General features: G+C 45.8%; 1 long non-coding RNA gene across 1 annotated transcript; it reads left to right on the forward strand.

Annotated features, from left to right (window-relative positions):
• Window positions 1-778: 778 nt before the first annotated feature.
• Window positions 779-5,511, forward strand: LOC145534250 (uncharacterized). Its single transcript, XR_014074383.1, has 4 exons — window positions 779-865; window positions 1,628-1,890; window positions 3,473-4,787; window positions 4,897-5,511. It is a non-coding gene; the product is annotated as an uncharacterized LOC145534250 (long non-coding RNA).
• The last annotated feature ends 4,043 nt before the right edge of the window (window positions 5,512-9,554 follow it).

The following is a 9,554-nucleotide window of genomic DNA, read 5'->3' on the forward strand; positions in this document are numbered from 1 at the left end:
TTCAGCCCCTGGAGGGGGGCGGTGAGGGCTCCTTCTCCTTTACCAGCCAGGGCCCCGCTAGTGCTGCCCAACACACAGTGGGGCTGGGGAGTGTTTGGTGAATAAATAGTAAGTAAGATTGGCACAGATGGTCGGGTGTTAAGTACCAGAGGCAAAGGGGAAATAAAAGAAATAAGCTGGTAACACCTGCCAAGATAAATAAATGAAAGGAAGTCACCTGGGGCTATAAAAGGAGAGGAAACGGGGATTCTGGGATGTGAGGAGAAAATAGAGACTGTAGACTAAAAAAGGAGAATTAAACAAAAGCGGCGCGGCTGCAGCCAGACAGGGCGTCGTAAGAAAACAGCAGGTGAGGTTCAAGGAGGCTCAAGACTGAAAGAAGTGATTTTCTCTTAAGTCCTCGAAGGGACGAAACAAGGACCAGGGGCACGTGGAAAGCACGGGGAGTCCAGCTAACGGCAGGTGTGATGGGCCGGGTGGTGCCCCAACCCTCGGGACCTCAGAACATGTATTTGGAGAAACGACCTTGAAGGGGGTTACTCAGGTAGATGAGGTCACCCGCGTGGGCCCTGAGCCGGTCTGAGTGCGTGCTTACAGGAAGAGGAGGTCAGGACCTGGACAAACGGGACGACCATGTGAGGACTCGGGAGAAGACGGCTGTCTGCAGCCGCGGGGAAGGGGCCTCGCTCTCAGCTCTGGCCTCCAGGAAGGTGAGGACCCACGTGTGTGCCGTCCTAGCTGCCCAGCATCCGGCGGATGCGGAAGCAGCAGGCGGGGCCGGAAGGGGAAGTGGCCGTGTCCTCGGAAACGGAGGCTTTCGCGTCAGCGGGAGGGCGCGCTGTCGGGGTTTCTGAGGGGCGGGCAGGCAAGTGGGGCGGGCCAGGCAGACTCTACCCAAGCAGGCGGCGGCCCTTTCCCGGGATGCCCACTGCCCTCCACACGGGCTGTCACAGCTGTGCGTGACTCTGCGGTGCTTACTGGCCCTTCTCCCGGCCCGGGGAGATTAGGACCCCCCTCAGCTCCCTTCCTGGGGGACGCGGAGGAGAATCAACAGGCAGAATCGGGAGAGTCGGAAGAGGGGAAGCCGCCCAGCGGGGCGGGGGCCAGCACATGGCCGATGTCTGGCTGCGTTTTCAGGAAGGAGTGGGGATTCAAGAGGCGAGGGGGTGACGTTCCAGGTAGATGGGGCGAGAGCGAGGGCTCCCTGTTAGTCTGGATCCGGAGGGTCAGAGACCCACTTAGCCCCGTTGTCCTCGGGGCACACGCTCTAGGAAGGGGTCTGATGCTTCCAGGAGTGGGTGGGCTCCTGAGCTGGCACCTTCCCCATGGGTTCCGCTGCTGGCTACTTCCCTCACCTGTGACTGGTGCATACACCTCCTTCACCTCTCCTCTCTGATAGTGAACCCCTACCCAGCCCTCTAAGGCCCCGACCAGCTCAGCCATTGTTGTCATTGTTGTTGTTGAGTGGCTCAGTCGTGTCCGACTCTTTGCGACCCCATGGACTGTAGCACACCAGGCTCCCTGTCCTTCACCATCTCCCAGAGCGTGCTCAAACTCATGTCCATCGAGTCGGTGATACCATCCAACCGTCTCATCCTCTGTCATCCCCTTCTCCTCCTGCCCTCAGTCTTTCCCAGCATCAGGGTCTTTTCCAGTGAGTCGGCTCTTCCCATCAGGTGGCTAAAGCTCAGCCATTACCTCCTTCCTAAACTACCTCCCCAGCTGCCCAGAGACCGAGCTCTTCCATCCCGTGCCTGGTGAGGACAGCTCCTTCAGAGCAGCTGTCAGCGTGGGGTATGCTTGCCTACGGTGCATGCAGCCTGCCTTCTCCGCTGTGTCTGTGCCTCTGTGACCCCTGGTTCAGGAGATGTTTGCAGCAGTGCTGAGCAAGTGAGTAGGTGAACAAAGAACACGGTGGGTCCACTGGCAGCTAGGGAAAAAGGGGCTTCAGCAGATGGGGAACATGTTGCAGTCTCTCCATAGGCGTCAGGCCTTTCCTTTATCAGAGGAAAGGTTTGCAGCCTGAGCTTTCTTATTCCCGCCTAGCTCTGGTCGAGGTTATGCCGCTAGTTAGCAGCAGAGGACTTGACCAGCCCTTGGGCTCTTAGCTGATAACATTTTCCTTTCCATCACTGGGGCTGCAGGTGGAAAGAAGCAACTGCACACAGTGATGGAGGATCAGGACTCCAGTGAGAGACGCAGCCAATGGCATTGACAGGATTTATGCATTAGAAGGGAGAGTTGAGATGTGCAAGGTGACAGAACGCACCCTTTCTGTTTACACGATGCTAACAGCAGAAACTAATTTTTTCAGAAGCCAGAACATTGGCAGAGGCGTTTGGGAGATGAACAAATTCCTGTTCAAAAAGTAAGAAATAAAAAATAATGCAATAAGAAGAATGATGAAGAGGGGGAGATTCAGATGTCAGTGTCATGGGATTTACTACAAAGGGAGTAAAGAAAAACCATCTAAGAAATCGGGGAAAATCAAGGCCTTAGAATGACAAAGCATGTGCAGAGCATTCTATGCAAAATTAATATATAACAGTTTGTGATGAAAATGCAATCACAATGATACATATGTTATGTGGATAGCTTTATGGAAAACCCCCAAAATAATAAAGTAACAGACATGGGGAAAAAAGGCCATTGAGATGGAGGAATATAGCCTAAATTATGCCTCTTTTGATATACAAACCTCTTTCTAACGTGTGTGTGCTTTTTCCCTTATTGTAAACTCTGGAAGGCAGGAATGGGTTTCTTCATGCCAGCTTCCAGGCATCTCAAGAACAATATGAATTGAATTGAGGCAGAGACACAATAACTTTAACATTAAAATATCATTTAATAGTGTCGACTTAGAAGGAATGTAAGATTACAGATCAGGAGCATTTAGGCAGGTAGAAGATCCTGCAATGAGCCGACAGTGGTCAGATTTAGTGAAGAGTTTGGAGGCACCGAAGCTGAATGGTTCGATGAGAACAGGGCAACTCTCTGTAGAAGAAAGAAAACTCTTGAAGGATATCCTAATCTTGGTTTGTCACTTCCTTGTGACCATATCTACATGTCTTAAACTCTGTTGACAAATTAGACATGCTTTATGTAGACACATATGTAATTCTCCATCCGTGTAATGAAGGTGAAAAGTGAAAGTCACTCAATCCTGTCCAATTCTTTGCCAACCCATGGACTATACAGTCCATGGAATTCTCTAGGTCAGAATACTGGAGTAGGTAGCCTTTACCTTCTCCAGGGGATCTTCCCAACCCAGGGATCGAACCCAGGTCTCCCACCTTGCAGGCAGATTCTTTACCAACTGAGCTATAAGGGAAACCCATCAGTGTAATACATCTTGTCAAATAAGAAATCCAAGAGATTACAAAGAATACAACTTAAAAACCTGTGATGTCATCGAACTTCACATAATTACTTTTACCATTTAGATGTGTTTTCTTCTCGTCCTTCTTCCCAGGACTGATTGGATAGCATCACCGATTCGATGGACATGAACTCAGGCGAACTCCCAAGATGGTGACAGACTTTATTTTTTGAGGCTCCAAAATGACTGCAGATGGTGACTGTAGACATGAAATTAAAAGATGCTTGCTCCTTGGAAGAAAAGCTATGAGCAACCTAGACAGCATATTAAAAAGCAGAGATATTACTTCGCCAACAAAGGTCCATCTAGTCAAGGCTATGGTTTTTCCAGTAGTCATGTATGGATATGAGAGTTGGACTATAAAGAAAGCTGAGCGCCAAAGAATTGATGCTTTTGAACTGTGGTGTTGGAGAAGACTCTTGAGAGTCCCTTGGACTGCAGGGAGATCCAGCCAGTCCATCCTAAAGGAAATCAGTCCTGGGTGTTCATTGGAAGGACTGATGTTGAAGCTGAAGCTCCAATACTTTGGCTACCTGATTCGAAGAACTGACCCTTCCTTGGAAAAGACCCTCATGCTGGGAAAGATTGAAAGCGGGAAGAGAAGGGGGTGACAGAGGATGAGATGGTTGGATGACATCACCGACTCAATGGACATGAGTTTGAGCAAGCTCTGGGAGATGGTGAAGGACAGGGAGGCCTGGTGTGCTGCAGTCCATGGGGTTACAAAGAGTCAGACATGACTGAGGGACTGAACAACAACAACAAATGCTGTGTAACACTCCATCTCATGGATGTATCGGTTTAGTCAACAGATGGTTAGTAAGTGTTCATTATTAGTAAGTGTTCTAGGTCCTCGACTGAGCCCTGGAGCTACAGCCAGGAGCAGGAGATGCAGGAGGATGGAGAGATGAAATGCGGATTAGAGACATGGGGACGTGCGCGTCACAGCAGCAGGTGCTTGGTGCATCTGTGTTTCCGACGTTGTGACCAACCCCCGGCAGCCTGTGCAGCAGAGGTCACAGACTGAGCCTGGACTGAGACCCAGATTCAGACGAGCGAGCCAGCCCACCAGGTAGATGAACCAGCTGACCAGGTGGACAAAGGCCGTGGAGCCGTTTGCTGGAGGAGATCAGGGTGGAGGGAGAGGGAGGAAGGGGTTTCCCCTGTTACATGTCTGGGAATGAGTCCCGGCAGCTGGGGTGGACAGCCTGTCTGCCTGGCCCCCTGAAATCCACCCTGACTCCAAGAGGAGAAGGACTGTGGTCAGAAGAGAAAGCTCTTTCCAGGAGGGCTTCCAGGAGATGCCAGACACAGCCCCGTCTCCGGAGACAGATGCCACAGTGCCACTCGGGGTCAGAGCTGGAAACCCACGGAGATGGTGAGCCTGGTGTGGACGCCGTGCCAGCAGGTGAGGCCCGAGAGAGGCACGCCGGGCTCTGGACACGCCTGGAGCGCACAGACGGGCAGGCTTTGCGGTCGCCATGGTAACTGCGACTGTGGCTCTTGGTTTTGTGCAGGTTTTCTGGAGTCTTGAAGGAGTAGTTGCTGGAGGTGGTGCGGCAGCAGATGGAGTGGAGGGTTTCTCCTGAGGGGTGGCCAGGAGACCGAAGGGAGGTGGTACCTGAGAAGGGGGCCTGTCGGGCCCATCCGGTTCTGACCGGACCGGAATGCGAGGCCCGGGAGAGGAGCAGCAACCTTCACAGCAAAGTGGGTGGTGTCTCTCCCACCCCCAAGGCACTGAGGGCTTCCCAAGTTTTACTTTTAACAACATGATAGATTTAAACAGAATGTTGTTTTAATTTTCATTTTTGTGTACTAAAAAGATGGGTTTTTTTACATTTTGATAAATTTTCATTTTCGTTCTCTGTAAAATATCTGTTTATGTCTCTTTTGAATTGCTGTCTTTATAATAGCAAATTTGTTTGTTGCAGTTTTTTCTTCATTTGTCATTTGCATCTAGTTTGGGTGATGATTTCAGTGTAAAAAAATTATCCATGGGAACTCCCTGGTGGTCCCGTAGTTTGGACTCAGTGCTCTCACTGCCAAGGCCCAGGTTTGATCCCTGGTCGGGGAACTAAAATTCCACAAGCCACTCGGTGCAACAGCAACAAAAAAATTTAACCTTTATAGACTCAAATTTATCAGTCATTTTCTTTGATTGTAGACTTTAAGTGTGTGACAGCAAGTCCTTCCTTATCTTGCAAATGGTTAGAGAGTTAATATATATAGTTTTATATTTTTATGGTTTCCTTTTTTACTTTAATCCTTAGTTTATCAAAAAAATTTTGAAGCATGATTTGTGGGGAGGAGGGGATGCAACTTTGTTTCCTGAATTGCTAATATTTCCAGCCCTGTCAGATAACTTCCCCTTTCTGTTCTTTGAAAATTCATCCTTTATTATATTCTTGATCTTCTTTGAAACTTCTCAAGTTTAGGTTTTTTTTAATCTGTTTACAGAAAGCCATTTCTACTGTGGTGTTAATGTTTGATTTATGGAGGACTTCCAATAATAAGAATATCTGTTCTTTTTCTTACCACTACACTTTTGAATTAGTTTTCAAAGTTTCAGAAATAATCCTGCTGTATTCGGTCCATTCCATACTGTTTTATTTACTCTGCAAAGATCTCTGAAAAGTAGATTTTATAGATTCCCCTTTATAGCTGGCTAAATTTAAAGTCAGAAAAATAAAGAAATATGCCAAAATTGCTAATAAACGTTAGTAGACCAATCTAGGAAACTGGAATTTCTAAACAGTTCCGTCCCTTGGAATATCTCCCATTCTATAAATCTCAGAGATATCCCAGGATTTTTATTATTATATTTAGACAGAAATCTTTAAATGATCCCTCTGAATGTATTTTTTAAAAACATATGCTTTATTATAGGAATTTCCAAATTCACCCAAGAAAGTAGAGAGAATTGTATAATAAACCCCCAAGGATTCATCACCCAGTCCAACCACTGTAATATTTTTCCATCAATAAATGCTTTGTGAAACTTGTTAAAATTTTGATGAAACCTATGAAAATATCCTCTGATGCCCTCTTGCAACACCTACCGTCTTACTTGGATTTCTCTTACCTTGGACGATCAAACTGCCAACATACACTGGATCATCGAAAAAGCAAGAGAGTTTCAGAAAAACATCTATTTCTGCCTTATTGACTATGCCAAAGCCTTTGACTGTGTGGATCACAATAAACTGTGGAAAATTCTGAAAGAGATGGGAATACCAGACCACCTGACCTGCCTCTTGAGAAACCTGTATGCAAGTCAAAAAGCAACAGCTAGAACTGAACATGGAACAACAGACTGGTTCCAAATAGGAAAAGGAGTACGTCAAGGCTGTATATTGTCACCCTGCTTATTTAACTTATATGCAGAGTACATCATGAGAAACGCTGGGCTGGAAGAAGCACAAGCTGGAATCAAGATTGCCGGGAAAAATATCAATAACCTCAGATATGTAGATGACACCACCCTTATGGCAGAAAGTGAAGAAGAACTAAAGAGCCTCTTGATGAAAGTGAGAGGAGAGTGAAAAAGTTGGCTTAAAGCTCAACATTCAGAAAACTAAGATTATGGCATCTGGTCCCATCACTTCATGGGAAATAGATGGAGAAACAGTGGAAACAGTGTCAGACTTTATTTTGGGGGGCTCCAAAGTCACTGCAGATGGTGATTGCAGCCATGAAATTAAAAGACACTTACTCCTTGGAAGGAAAGTTATGACCAACCTAGATAGCATATTAAAAAGCAGAGACATCACTTTGCCAACAAAGGTCCATCTAGTCAAGGCTATGGTTTTTCCAGTGGTCATGAGAGTTGGACTGTGAAGAAAACTGAGCGCCCAAGAATTGATGCTTTTGAACTGTGGTGTTGAACAAGACTCTTGAGAGTCCCTTGAACTGCGAGGAGATCCAACCAGTCCATCCTAAAGGAGGTAGTCCTGGGTGTTCATTGGAAGGACTGATGTTGAAGCTGAAACTCCAATGCTTTGGCCACCTCATGCGAAGAGTTGACTCATTGGAAAAGACTCTGATGCTGGGAAGTATTGGGGGTAGGAGGAGAAGGGGACAACAGAGGATGAGATGGCTGGATGGCATCACTGACTCCATGGACATGGGTTTGGATAGGCTCCGGGAGTTGGTGATGGACAGGGAGGCCTGGCGTGCTGCGATTCATGGGGTCGCAAAAAGTCGGACATGACTGAGCAACTGAACTGAACTGAACTGATGAAAATATCCAAACTCTTCAATGAATTTTTCCCAGCATCATGATGTGACATCATCTTGCTTTCCAAAGTAATGAATTTTGTGGTTTCTAAAGAAAATATTAAAATGACATTTTCTTGGGGCTCTCTGAGAATTTTCAAAAGGATAATTTTATTTTTTATTGGACTATACTAGTGATAAAGAATCTGCCTGCCAGTGCAGGAGACTTAAGAGACTCCGGTTTGATCTCTGGGTCGGGAAGGTTCCTGGAGAAGGAAATGGTAACTTACTCCAGTGTTCTTGCCTGGAGAATTCCATGGACAGAGGAGCCTGGTGGACTACAGTCCACTGGATTGCAAAAGAGTTGCACATGACTGAAGCAACTTAGCACACACGAATAGTTGCTGTTTAATGTTGAGTTAGTTTCTGCTGTACAGTGAAAGTATTTTTGTTGTTCAGAATCAGTGAAAAATGCAGCCAAAGGAGACAGACAGGGCTGAGAAGAAAGGGGGACTTTGCCTTCTCTTGACCCTCTGAGCTTCCAGCTCCAGAGATGGCTCACAGGTGTCTCAGACTCCAAACACAACCACCTCCCCCAGTAGCAAACCGAGCAGTTATTATGAATCAACATAGTTTCTGCTACTCCCTGTATAATGTGGATTGATTGTCTATCAACTCTGGGAGAGCAAAGGATTTACAGTACTTTCAGGAGTACCTGCCAAAACCATTTGTTGCTGTTTAGTTGCTAAGTCCTGTCTGACTCTTTGCGACCCCAGCCATAGGACTCCTCTGTCCATGGGATTTCCCAGGCAAGAATCCTGGGGTGGGTTGCCATTTCCTTCTCCAGGGGATCTTTTTGAACCAGAGCTCGAACGCGAGTCTCCTGCATTGGCAGGCAGATTCTTTACCACTGAGCCACCAAAGAAGCCCACCCAAACCCAGTAAGCAGGTAAAACGTGAGTTCATTTGTCACCTAAAATTGAATTGGAGGTGTCTAGCTTAGAGACAGTGCTCTGTGTATCCCAAATATTATTTTCCTGTAGGGAAAAAAGAAAACTCAGTAACTTCTATAGTTTTACAGTTTGGGATAATTAGCAATTTTCGAAAAACTCCACACTGTTTCAACTGGGTTAAAAGAAAATATGGCAAGATCTGAATCTCCTCAGCTTAAACTAAGCAATTTTGTATTAACAGCCCAACCTTGTCAAAGAAAACACAGGTTAAATCTTTAACAGAAAAGTTGTTCTCACAGAGGAAGTTAATGGCTAAGGATGACATTTATTTTATTAGTATTTTTTCAAGATTTCAAGCACCATACAGCTATAGCAATATGAATAGAAAAGCACATCGATGTAGATTTTCTTCTACATGAATGCTTTTGTTCTCAAAATTCCTGTCACTGGAGCATTTGATTTGGCATCTTCTTTTATAGATGATGCTATCATTCATTCTGTAAATTTTAGCCACTGCAACTCAAGTTCATCATTCTGTGAATACAATTGTCACATAAAACTAAAGGATTTTTTTCCTTTGAAAGAGGAACTATTTTATTCCCAAGTAACCAAATACACTTAGAGTATCTAACAGAAATAAATGGTGCATTTTCTCTCAACCCTTAAAATGTGTTCAATTAAAAAACATTTCCAGAGAGAGAAGAAAATTGCCAATGCGGAGATGTATGCACTAATTGTATTTATTCTGAAATGTGATAGATAGTAGGCATTCTGGCAGATTGTAAGATAATATTCATCTCTCTTGTAAAACATATATGCCCATGAGGTAAATAGAAAGTATTAGGTGTTTTGGCCAGAATAAAGTGCATTCCATTTTGAGGAGAATTATCCAGTTGGGGCTTTTGTGCAGACCCTGAGAATGAGTGTCTGTGTCCTTTTAGTGTTTGCGACCTGCTCGAGTGATAATTCTGAGGATTAGCACCCTGGTTCCAAGACTGGAGCAAGGA

Source organism: Giraffa tippelskirchi, chromosome 14, assembly GCF_054371585.1.
Source record: "Giraffa tippelskirchi isolate mGirTip1 chromosome 14, T2T-mGirTip1v1.2.pri, whole genome shotgun sequence".
NCBI lineage: Eukaryota > Metazoa > Chordata > Mammalia > Artiodactyla > Giraffidae > Giraffa > Giraffa tippelskirchi.